Here is a 13,606-nt window from a genome sequence, read left to right on the forward strand (position 1 = left end):
TCACCTTGGCACGGCGCCAGATCTTTGGCAATTTGAATGTTGGAGACATGTAGAGAGGAAGGAGCACAGCCAGTCAGTTGCTTTCTTGCCTTGATGTTTAATGTACTCTGGGTGGATGCTATCTAGACCTGGTTCCTTACCAGTCTTCAGGCATTGGATGGCCTGTTCGATTTCTGGTGTTGTGAAATAGGTTGGAACCGCATCCTGGGGCCGTGGACAGCTCATGGACTCTCGCTGATGTGGTTCTGGTGAAGTCCTTGTCTGCTTTAGGGAAGCGGCCATTACTTAGCAGGAGCGACGCGATGGAGTTTGCGGTGATGGGGCACTGTGCTGAGGTTGTTGACCTTCCGGTCAGCTTGTTCATGGTCTGCCACGCCCCGCTGCGGAAGTGTGTGAAGTCGATAGATTGCACAGTCTCTGTCCATCGTTGTCTCCGTTTCTTGTTTAGCCTACAGAGTAGATCGTCTGCTGCTTTGTCCCTGTTTTCGCTGGTTTGTGCTTCTTCATGGGAGCGAAGTAGGTCTTCACATTCGTTATCCCTGCAGGGAACGTAGGCTTTGCGTTTACGCGTGGGAGGTTCTTATTGGCGGCGGCCAGCAGCATCTTACAGCACGAGTTGTAGGCATCGTTTAGGTTGTTGCGGCACGGGTGTGGTAGGCCAGCAGCTGCCTTGTTCACTAGTGTCGCGAAGCCTGGCCAGTTTGCTTTGCGGAAGTTCCACCTCTTGGCATCCCTCCCTTGCACTGGTTGGACCAGGGATGGGATGGTGATGAGCGACGGTCGATGGTGTGACCGGGGAAACATGTCCAGGATGTGTCTAACAGGGAGTGGCTGGTTGTTGTGCCATTTTGCAAATGCCAGATCTGGATTGGTGGTGCTGTTCCATCGTGCAGAGTACAAAGTGCGTGGCTCCTTCAGATCGTATCGCAGTGTTGCCTCAGCAGTAGAGATCCAGTCTACCAGGAAGTCACCATCAGCATTTGAGCTACTGTAGCCCCATTCTCTATGATAGCTATTGAAGTCTCCAGCGTACACAGCAGGGGCTGGGACATCTGGCAGTGACGATGGGGTCAGTCTGCTTGGAGGTGGCTTGTAGATGTTGACGATGGTAGTGTCTTGCGCTTTCATTGTGATCCATTCTACCTCTGCGCTTTCTGGGGATTGTCCTATAGCTGACCAGGCCATATCATTGCGGACGAACGTAGCCATGTCATGGTGCTTATTGGCAATGTATCCGGCCAGGGTATACCCAGGATTTCAGCATGCGTCTCCTGCAGTAGAATCACCGTCACATTTTCTTTGGTGGCTATTTGTTTAAGGATATTGGTCTTGGCAATGGTGAGGCCTTCGACGTTAAACTGAAGTAGCGCTAACGCTAGCGCTGCAGTCTGTAGACCTTGTGAAGACATTGGTTTCGCTTATGAGCATGCAACCTTGCAACTACTCTTAGCTACTTGTAGGGGAGGCCACATAGAGGCTGTCGCCAGCCCCCTTACCTAGCTAACTAACTGATTCCTAAAACGTAATGCAGTGAGTGAATAGAATAATATAAAATTAATTAAAATAAAATAAGACTCAAAAAGGTAATACAGAGTGGGGGTACAAAACAGAAGTAAAGGGAATAGATTTATGTACATGGGATAGGCTATTTGTATATACAGATACAGTATGTGGAGTAAAGTGAAAGTTAATAAAGTGTGTGTGGAGATATACAGTACAGTATACAAGAGTACAACACAGCAATACAGTAACACTGAACAGAACAGCAATACAGCGCAGTATGCAGTAACCCAGAGCAGTGATACAGTATGCAGTACAGTATGCTACATACAGTACAGTAAGACAGTGGGGCCTATGTGTGTGTCTCAGTGAGGACCCCTGGTGAGTTAAGCATTGACAGTCCTTATGGCTTGCGGGAAGAAACTCTGTCCTCGCTGAGTGGCTGAGGGCCCTCATGATCCTATGGGCTCTGCTAATACACTTTCTGGTGTATAAGTCCTGCGGGGGGTGGTTCCAGTGGTACGTTCAGCTGAAGGCACCACCCTCTGCAGGGTCCGCCTGTCCTGAGCAGTACAGTTCCCAAATCAGGCAGTGATGTTGCCTGTCAGGATGCTCTCCACTGCTCCAGAGTACAAGGTCTTGAGGATTCTCACCGAGACCCTGAATTTCTTCAGCTGCCTGAAGTGGTAAAGACGCTGCCTCGCCTTTCTCACCAGAGTGTCTGTTTGTAAAGTCCATGTTAAGTCCTCTGTGATCTGGACTCCCAGGTACTTGAAGCTGCTCACCCTGTCAACAGAAGTTCCGTTAATCACCAAAGATGCGTGCATCCTTGGTTGTGATCCTCTCCTAAAGTCCACAATCAGCTCCTTAGTTGTCCTGGGACCAGAGTGACAGGTCAGCCACCTCCTCATGGTAGGCCTTCTCATCGTTGTCATTGATCAGGCCCACCACGACGGTGTCGTCAGCAAACTTGATGGTGTTGGAGCTGGACCTGGCTGCACAGTCATGTGTGTACAGGGAGTACAGTAGGGGGCTGAGGATGCAGCCCTGTAGGGATCCTGTGTTCAGGGTGATGGTGCTGGACGTGTGCTTCCCTACCCTAACCACCTGGGGCTGGGCAGTGAGGAAGTCCAGGTTCCCGGCACACAGCGGAGTGCTCAGTCCTATCTCCAGCAGCTTGACAGCCAGTCTGTTGAGGACTATGGTATTGAAAGCTGATATTCATAGTAATATAATAATCATAATAATTATAATGAATTATTATAATCATTATAATAAATAATTATACAATTATTAATTAATGAATTGTTTAAAATAAAATTCCCATTCACTGTCAGGAGGTGTAGTTTGTGTGAACACCTTTTATCTGATAACTTTATGCTTTTAAAAGTTATATTCTTTCTTGACTTTCACCAGACCTATTCTATTATATTGTATATTTATTCTACTATACACATTGCTCACCTCATATTTTATATCCTCTAATTTGCAGTTCACTGAAACAGCATTGTATCTTTGTGAGCAGTTTATTATCACTTCATTACTTATCACTTATTTTATCTTACTTTGTTGAGCTCTTAATTACTTTTTTAAATGTTTATATTGTGTAATACATTAATGTGAACGTTTACAGTTCTCAAATAAAAATGAGTGTAAGAGTGAGTTCTTGGTTGGGTGTGAGGGGACGGGGACGAGGGTCGGGGGAGGCCCCTTCCTGGTTCTCGGGAAATTACGCTATGACTCGACTTGGTTACCGGGGAAACCACACCCAAACACTGCTGGTGTATACGTTACACTACTTTCGTAAAAAGGGTCTTGTTTCCTAAAATCCCCACCACGGCGTGACAACACCCTTACTCAATTAGAGCAATCACTATCACTATCACTGTGATGCAGAAATTACCTTTTGAATGTGGTCTCCAACAATGAGTACGATAAGATCAAACTTTATTAATCCCCGTGGTGTCACAGAAGCAAAAAATTACAGCGCCATTCCAGAAAGGGAGATGACACATACTGTAAATACCTACATACATACTGTGTATATATATAAACCAATCAACCACAACATTAAAACCACTGATAGGTGAGGTCAAATTGTGATGGCTAGACAACTGGGTCAGAGCATCTCCAAAACGACAGGTCTTGTGGGGTGTTCCTGGTATGCAGTCATACTACCAAAAGTGGTCCAACGCAGGACAACCAGTAAAACGGTTGGGCACCCACAGCTTACTGATGCGTGTGGGGGGTGAAGGCTTGCCAGTCTGGTCTGATCCCACAGAAGAACCAGCAACAGGGTCATGGGCGCCAAGTCTCATTGATGCACGTGAGGAGAGAGGTCTAGCCAGTCTGGTCTGATCCCACAGAAGAGCTGCTGTAGCACAAATTGCTGATAAAGTTAATGCTGGCTATGACAGAAAGGTGTCAGAACACACAGTGCATCGCAGCTTTCTGACTATTGGGCTGCGTCGCCACAGACCAGTCAGAATGCCCATGCTGACCCCTGTCCACCGCCGAAAGCGCCTACAGTGAGCGTGTGAGCATCAGAACTGGACCATGGAGCAATAGAAGAAGATGGCCCTTGGATAAATCACGGTTTCCTTATGGAACTAAACAAAACACTGTCCGTAATGGGAACTGTGGCAGTTTCGCCTACAACCCGCCACCCTAGTGCCGTTCTCAGGGACCTCTGGCACAGAGACACAGAAGACAGAATTGTAGACACCAGTTTATTGTAGAGAGAGGGCAAGTTGGAATTAGCCCAGGAGCAGATAGAGATGTGTCATGACAGGGGCTACTCTCCTGAGTGAGTATGGGGATGGGGGTTTTACCTGCTGATGATTAGACCAACCAACAAGCAATAGGTATGCAGCCACTCTGGTCCCGGATCCACCAATTTCCTAGGTCCAGGTCAGGTGTAGCTGCTCAAACCACCCCACCCCCACGCCACAGGAACATTTCCTCACTCACTCTCTTACCCCAGATTACCCAGAGCGGCAAAATACCTCAAACCAGAGCCGGGGGTCCATGTACCTTTTCTTTTAAATTTTAAGCATCTGCCCCTCTTACTGTCGCTGTACGGGCACCATCAGAGGTCTTGTCGAGACTATGCCTTGAAGGGTCAGAGCTGTTTTGGTGGCATATTCCACAGATGCTCGATTGGGAGGAGATCTGGGGAATTTGGAGGCCAAGTCAACACCTTGTACTCTGTCATATTCCTCAAATCATTCCTGAACAATGTTTGCAGTGTGGCAGGGAACATTATCCTGCTGAAAGAGGCCACTGCCATCAGGGAATACTGTTGCCATGGTGAGGTGTACTTGGTCTGCAACAATGTTTAGGTTGGTGGTACGTGTCAAAGTAACATCCACATAAATGCCAGGACCCAAGGTTTCCCATCAGAACATTGCTCAGAGCATCACACTGCCTCCACCAGCTTGTCTTCTTCCCATAGTGCATCCTGGTGCCATCTCTTAAAAATGTGATTCATCAGACCAGGCCACCTTCTTCCATTGCTCCATGGTCTAGTTCTAAAGCTCACGTGTCGATTGTAGGCGCTTTTGGCAGTGGACAAAAGTCAGCATGGGCACTCTGACCGATCTGCGGCTACGCAGCAAACTGTGATGCACTGTATGTTCTGACACCTTTCTATCATAGAAGCATTACCTTTATTTACACATTTGTGCTACAGCAGCTCCTCTGTGGGATCAGACCAGACTGGCTAGACTTCACTCCTCACGTGCATCAATGAGACTTGGTGCCCATGACCCTGTTGCTGGTTCACCGTTTGTCCTTCCTCTGACCACTTTTGGTCGGTACTAACCACTGCATACCGGGAACACGCCACAAGACCTGCCGTTTTGGAGAAGTTCTGGCCCAGTCTTCTAGCCATTACAATTTTACTCTTGTTTAAGTCCCTCGGATCCTTAAGCTTGCCCATTTTTACTGCTTCCAACACATCAACTTCAAGAACTGACTGTTCAGTTTTATATATATATATATATATGAACCTAATGCTAACCAATAAACAATATAAATATACATATAAATCAACAAGACAAAAAGATAAGAAACAAGATGCTGATAAAAAAAATTATAATAATATGTAAGATAAAAATAACAACATAATCACCCAATGTTGGCAAATAGCAGCTCAGCTAAAGTCATTTAGTACTAGAGACAGCAATAATGTGAACCACAGCATTACAGAAAGTGTCAACCCAGTCCGATCAAAATTAACAATAGTTCTCGAAATATGGTTAAATATAGAATAAAAGTGACTTGGAAATAACCCCTTGGATTTCCTGAACTGAAAAATCTGCCTCCTTGTGCCGTAGGCCACATTTAAATTCATAGTTGGCACCTGACCACATTTGTTGTGTGTGCTTTCCTTTTTCGTAAGAGTGTCGTTCTGTTTCTTCAAAAGGTTTTTTTCTCTCTCTTTCTTTTTTAATATGAGTCACATAGCCCAGTATAAATGTCGTTGGTGCCAACGTTTCAGCTTAGCAGAGAGAGAGCGACAGAGAGAGAGAGAGAGAGAGAGAAAGTGGGGGAAATGGGGTCCAAAGAGAGAGATGGCGAGAGACACCGAAGACCGAAGAGGAAACCTGTCGGCGTGTATGTGTCCCTGGGTGGAAGGTGAGTGGCACGGATCCACACCTTCAGAAACGCACATACTTACAAGGGTGACTTGATGGGGGGTCTGGTTCCACCCCAATTATTATTATTATGTTTATTATCATTATCATAATTTTTGTTATGACATTATTATTCATCTTATTGTTATTATTATGATTACTACTTATTATAGTTATCATTTCATCTAGTTTTGTGTCTCCCACTGTTCTGTGTACATTTATTTAGGATTTATGAAAAATGTCTCCCTATTTTTAAAATGTGATTAAAGTAATATATTATATTTTTATTTTCTATGATATATACTGTATGTATAGAAGGAAAATGTATATATATAGTGCTGTATATTAAAATTACAATTTGAACAATGAAGAAGAATCATTAGAGCGTTCAAACGTTTCTTAATTGTCATGGGGAAATTAATTTGTGTTTAATTCCTCTGTGAAAGATCAATTAATAACACAAGGTCAAATAAAATTAGATAAAACTTTGACCGTGATTAATCCACGTGGGGGAAATGCAGATAATAAAAAGGGAAATACAAATATATGTTGAGATTTAAAAATTAAACAATAGAAAAAGTACACATCGGTTAAACATTTGGACTCATTGTAATGCCCAGTATGTCGTGACCTTGTTTCTTCCTCTCTGATAGAGAAATGAGCGTTTGTTGCTCGATCTGAATAGTCCAGCTCCGCTGATTCACCAGCTCCAGGCAGAAGTTTCACTTCTGTTCGATTTGGCGTCCATGCCGAGGCGGTCACAAAAGTTTTTGTCGGTCTTCGTTGTCCCCGCCCACGCCCGCCCGCCGAAGCGGTTCTAGGTTCTGGGTTCTGGGTTCTGGGTTCTGGGTTCTAGGTTCGAGGTTCTGGGTTCTGGGTTCTGGGTTCTGGGTTCTAGGTTCGAGGTTCTGGGTTCTGGGTTCTAGGTTCGAGGTTCTGGGTTCTGGGTTCTAGGTTCTACGTTCGAGGTTCGGGGTTCTGGGTTCTGGGTTCGAGGTTCGGGGTTCTGGGTTCTGGGTTCTGGGTTCTAGGTTCTACGTTCGGGGTTCTGGGTTCTAGGTTCGAGGTTCGAGGTTCTGGGTTCTAGGTTCGAGGTTCTGGGTTCTGGGTTCTGGGTTCTAGGTTCGAGGTTCTGGGTTCTGGGTTCTGGGTTCTGGGTTCTGGGTTCTAGGTTCTACGTTCGAGGTTCGGGGTTCTGGGTTCTGGGTTCTGGGTTCTGGTGCAGCCTCCTCCGGCCCAGAGCCGCTTCCTTTGCCTTCGGTCGGACTCGTCGCAGTGATGAAAGGTTCGACTCTACTTTGGGAGTCGGTTCTTGACGAGTCCACTCAGTGAACTAAAAAGAGTCGCTCGATTGCCCGACTCTTCGTTCGTTTGACTCAGTTGGTGTAACGAACGCGCGGTGAGCGAGGGAGGACGATGTCGAGTCGGCGGAATTGAAAGTGACGTGTTTTTTTTTTTTTTTGCCTTGGACTTGAATTCAATCCTCGGGGGATATTTTCAGTTTGCGAGTCGAACGAGTGACTCCCGACTACCGAGTCGTTTCAAAGATGTGTTCGCTACGAACGAATCGTGCGCGACACCTTTAGAAGGCCATAAGCCAAGCACGGGTCTTCGTGTTTGTGACGTTTTGTGACGTTTATAGTGGTAAACGGTGCTGCGTTGCGTCGTGGGTGTACCGCGGCAGGAAAAAAGAGGTTGGGAAAATTATACCTTATCAGTCAAACAGAAACATGTAATTCACAAATTAACTTTTCTTGTCATTAAGAACCAGAAAATATCTTGCATATTTAAATTGTAATTATTAGATGTATTATCATCATCTTCATCATCATCATCATTATTATTATTATTATTATTATTATTATTATTATTATTATTATTATTAATAATAAAAAAATAATAATATTAATAATAGTTGTGTTATTATTATTATAATGTCGACACTGATTATAATAGTAATCATCATTATTATGAATACTGTATATATAAAAAAAGGTCTAAAAACCATTTATTTCCTGCAGGTATTTTCAGTGTTTCCAAACCCAATACCAGTGGGATCACCGGCCATGAAGCCAGAGTCGGATGTGGAGCCAGCGCACTGTCGTCTCGGGTTGGGGTTAATGCTAATCGTGATAGGGGTTGTTCTTTACCAGACACCTAATGCGTTAGCATTTTACTCCACTCTGAGAAACCACTCGACGCAAACAGAAGGCAGGTGTCCTCGGGGGTCAGGACTTCCCACACAGGGATATCACACAGTGGCTGGGTCACACCCTGGTTTTGTGGTTGTGGTCTACAGCCGACGGCCCAAAGGTGTCGTAGCGGGCCCGTTATAATGGCGCACGAATAGAGCAGCTGTTTGGCGTGAGCGATGAAAAGGCATTAAAAGCTTGACAACAATTCGATAGAGTTTGTAGTTGTTTTTCGTCATGAAATGGAGGCTTTTGAAACTTTGAAATTAAGACGTGTCCTTGAGCAAGCGGCTCTGAAGCCCTGACGGCTCTCGTCGAGCAGGTGTGCGATGTCTGAATGTGCGTTAATGGGTGAATGTGAAGTATGCGCTGTGAAGCCCTTTGAATGGTCGCAGGCTTAAAAAGCGCTTTAGACGATGTAGTCCGTTTACAACTGATGTCGTTTTTTGTCAATTATATATATGTAAAAAAAAAAAAAGTATTTCTCATGGATCAATAGACTGACATAAAGCTGAATGAAAACACGGATGGTCACGTTCTTCATATTGTTATTTTAATAAATACACTTCACTACAACTTGTTGTGTTGTTATTAATGGCAGGGATGGGGCGGGGGGAATGCGTCAAGGTCTGCGGAAACGACGCGTAAATCCAAATTCTTTAGTGCAACGTAAGATTAAAGCTACAGCTATAGGATGGTGCACATTCAATGGGGAGCCTATTTTATAATAGTATCGACGTGCAAATCTTTAACCTTAGATATCAAAATGATCTGCTTAGCGGGTCGTTCCGTCATAATTCGTATAATCTTTCAATGTTTAATGTTTAAACGAGAATACTCTTAAATGACATCAAATGATCCAAATCAAGCCCATTGAACATTTAGATACAATTTCAGCATTTTGCTCCAAACTCAATTTTTTCCCCTCATGGGTGAGGAAAGGATACAGGATCTATCAATGGAAGGTCAACGTTTCTTATTAATAATGAACTTCACGCCGAATGCGTATCCTCATCCGGCGGTCGGACCCTCCCCCCTGGCGGCCTTCGGATAGACTACGTCTGGGTGTCTTATGCGAGCAGCTCGCTCGGCTGGAATTCATTCTTTTCCACGAATGACTTTCAAACTCCCTTTATCTCGTGTTTGCAAAGCGCGAACAAATACATAGACGCGGTTCACTTGGGTAAAAACAGATTCGTGGATATGCTGACATCCAAGGTTGACGTTAACGACATCGTTATTTAATGTGCGCGACGTGTCTGCGCCGTAACTCCCTTTAGTGCGTTTGGACCGAAACTTGTGGCATGAGACGCAGTTTCGAATGTGATCTTAGATCCCGACGCCCCATAAGAAAGAATGGACTTCCGCTGTGTTCTTGTCGTTACTCTGCGTGAAGCGGGCGTGCGAGTTTATTTTGGAAATACGATGTACGTATGGCTGAAAACAATGATGTTTCAAAGATCCACACAATCCCCATATTTGATATTTATTGAACTGTCACTGGAAACAGCCCTTCAATGGGTTTGCGTTGTGCAGGCGCCCCTCTATGCGCCGCTTCCGTTGTTCGGTGGCGGAGTCCGCCTTTCCCGGCAGAAACACGACGGGCAACGTTGTGGCTGTTTCGCATAGAGCTCTGGGAGTTGTAGTGTAATCCACAAACGCGGACCAATTTCATAGATTGATGCTTAAAAATAACAAATCAAAGGGCTGTGGAGAAGCAATATCTAGTGGCCTACATATACCCGTGTATCTGTATCTATATCAATATGCATATAATAAATATCCAAACATAGTTGGCCATGGTAATCTCTCCATTTTTTTAAATACAATTAAACAACATAAAGGTGTTTGCATATTAAATCTGGATCCATGAACCACTGACAGGAGGAAAATCAGTTAATGTGTCTTCATATTTTATTTTTCCCATTTTGTATATACAGTATATACACACACACGCGCACACACACACACACACACACACACACACACACACACACACACACTTTATATTTCATTCGTATTTTCTCATTCAGAATTGATTCACACAATTGCATAGTTTTGATTGGACACATTCCCACGTCCACGGTCCACGCCAATCCTATGAAACGGCGGCGGTAGTGACAGAGAGAGAGAGAGAGAGAGAGAGAGAAGAGAGAGATGAGAGAGAGAGAGAGAGAGAAGAGAGATGAGAAGAGAGAGAGAGAGAGAGAGATTTTTTTGATTTTGATTTTTAAAGCATCTTTATGAGAGAGAGAGAGAGAGAGAGAGAGGAGAGAGAGAGAGAGGAGAGCAGAGAGAGAGAGAGAGGAGAGAGAGAGAGGAGAGATGAGAGAAGAGAGAGAGTGATATTTTTTGATTTTTGATTTTAAGCATCTTTAGAGAGATAGAGAGAGAGAGAGAGAGAGGAGAGAGAGAGAGAGGGAGAGAGAGAGAGAGAGAGAGAGAGAGAGAGAGAGAGAGAGAGAGAGGAGAGTAGAGAGAGAGAGAGCGAGAGAGAGAGAAGGAGAGAGAGAGAGAGACGAGAGAGAGAGAGAGAGAGGAGAGAGGGAGAGAGAGAGAGAGAGGGAGAGAGGGAGCCATAGTTTCATCCCCCGCCACACGGATGCTTTCCCCGTCGCCAAATTACGCACGACCGTGCGGAGCGGTTTCCCACCCCCACGCACGTCGCGCTCCGTGGGCTCTGGCCGCAGAATGTGCACGGGCATGTGCAGGGAGTTCCTGGACACTCGAGTGGGTCTCCTCCTGTGATGCTCCCGTGTGTGATGGGGATGATCGGATGGTGCCACACTTTGATTTCTCCCTCAGCATCCTCTGCTCCTGCGGCGCGCTCAGTTCTGGAGTCGGTTACTGGAACAGCTCCAACACCAAGTGAGTAGACTGATGTCAGATGTCATGTTTAGGTATATACAGTATATATATTATTTTTCTTATTTTCTTATTTGGCACCAAATAATTAATGTGTAATCAGATTATCATTTGATCAGATGATCGCGTTGTTAGATTTATACACACCGATAAATGAGTCATTGGATCAGCTAAAAAAGAAAATAATGCTTCACTTTGTAATACCTGTATTTTAAAAATTCAACTCTAAATTAACACTTTAATTTCTCTAATTTAAGTTGTGAGCACTTAACCTAAAAGACAAAGGTGTGACAAATAGAAATATTTCTTTCTTCTTCAGTACATCAAATTATTTTCAAATTCAAATTCAAATTCTTCAAATTTTCTATAACCCAGTCATTGTATCATATACATAACTTGGAAATCTGTCTGCATTGATAAAACTACATTGATGTGACCATTTGTATAATCAACCTTCAAAAACCTAATTCGTAATTGAATTTTTGTAAGAAAAAACCCCTGAAAAAAAACATAACATAATATGTTTATTTGCACACGATTAAGTTAAAACCATAGGAATCCTCATGAAAACCATTTGCTTAGATTTCAGAATCAGACTCAGAATCACAACGATTTTATTCATATTCCTAATTTTTATATACAAGGGTAAAAATGGGTAAACATGTAAAAAGTAGATTGCTATACATTGAAGATGTAATTAAATATCACAAAATAAATAATCCATACATGACACCGACCTATGTAGTTGTTGTTGTTGTTTCCATAATACACAGGTTCATTCCGGGTCAGGGTCTGGTGCTCCACCCTCAGATGGGGGACAAGATGGACATTGTTTGTCCCCGGGCGTCGCCTTCTTCCGGGCAGAAGGAAGAGTTCTACCGCGTCTACCTGGTGAGCCGGAGCCAGATGCAGAGCTGCGCCGTGGACAAGGCGGAGTCGCCACTGCTCAACTGCGACAAGCCACACCGGGATGTCAAGTTCACCCTCAAGTTCCAGGAGTACAGCCCCAACCTCTGGGGCCTGGAGTTCCTCAAGGGACGGGACTATTACATCACCTGTGAGTTGAAGACACAGCTACTGTTTGTTGGTAACGGATTCCATTTTTCTACTCATAGCGTTTACTTTACCAGTAGGGTAACGGAATTAAAATGATCATTCAGAATCTAAATCAGCGGCGAAGTAATAATAATAATAATAATAATTATAAATATAGCTGCGGGCAGCAATACACACGGTCCAGTTTAGCCGTGTAGGGTGTGTTTTATAATTTCCCGGGTTCTCTGAAACGCAGCACGATTTTCCGAGTTTACATTGAACGCCCCATGGGCTCCCCCCGGTCTGTCGTCTCCTGGTTGCTCGTCTTGCAGAGCAACTACTATGTGGTCTAAACAGCGCAACCCTCCTGTCTTCAAAACAACCGTCCATGTTTGCCTGTAAATCATAACTTCTCATTGTTATAACTCACCCTGTTGTCTGGTGAAGTAGAGCTGCACTCTCAGTGACTGGTGACCGTTTGGTGCCGTGTCGGCCACGTCATTTATTTGCTGAGGTTTTTTCCTTGGATTACATTTTCAGTAAGTTACGTTTCCATGAAATACAAAAAACGTTGTGGTGTTTCTGTGAGTAATTACCATTGCACAGCTTCTTTTTTTCCGAGGCCTTGCTGGACATTGAACGCATCACTCAGTCACACATTTCAGTGGTTTCGAGTGGATGCGATGACGAGTTTTTGTGGATTACTTTTTATTGTATTTCTCATTAATCCGGCAAAGTATTGTGGACCACGGATTTAAAATGTCGATCGAACAGATTTACTGACATCTAGTGACTGAGTCTACGCCACATTTGTCAGGGTCCAACGGGACATTCTCAATCAGAATCTGTACATCTATAATAAATAGTATGATGACGTCATAAAGCGTCTCAGTGTACATCTCAATTTTGTTAATGAATAGTGTCAGTGTCAGGTAACCAAGACAGCTGAAAATTTTGGGTCCAAGTTTTTCATTCATATCTGCTCCGTATGTGGATCAATTTGGATTACATTTAAAACCATGAGGTCTTTAAATGACACCTTAACCGTGTTCGTAAGTTCTAGTGAAGTAGATCTTCAAGATAATTTTAGCTGGGTTGGACAAAGTCCGGCGTGAAATGCATCGGCCCGTGTCTGTAATATCGATCTAAATTTGGTTGGTTTTTCACTAATATCTGCGCCGTATGTGGATCGATTTGGATGAAACTTCAACAACGAGGTGTGTGTGACAGCCCGGTTCAAACAAGATGGGAACCGTGTTCGTGTGTTATGCCGAAGTTGCTGTTCCAGATAGTGCTAGACTTCAAAATTCTGAGATTTTTTCCCCCGATTGATAACAACTGGGGTTAGGGATCCTACGGGCTGGACCCCTAATAATA

The 13,606-nt window shown here is 44.1% G+C and overlaps 1 pseudogene across 1 annotated transcript in view; it reads left to right on the plus strand.

Moving 5' to 3' along the window:
• The first annotated feature begins 11,097 nt into the window (after positions 1-11,097).
• LOC307227905 (ephrin-B2a-like) overlaps positions 11,098-13,606 on the plus strand; it is a 10,806-nt pseudogene continuing 8,297 nt past the window's right edge. Inside the window, exons 1-2 of the transcript in view lie at positions 11,098-11,197; positions 11,968-12,251. The product of the transcript in view is annotated as an ephrin-B2a-like (transcript). The remainder of the gene's footprint in view (positions 11,198-11,967; positions 12,252-13,606) is intronic.

Source organism: Zeus faber, assembly GCF_960531495.2.
Source record: "Zeus faber genome assembly, chromosome: 3".
Taxonomy (NCBI): Eukaryota; Metazoa; Chordata; class Actinopteri; order Zeiformes; family Zeidae; genus Zeus; species Zeus faber.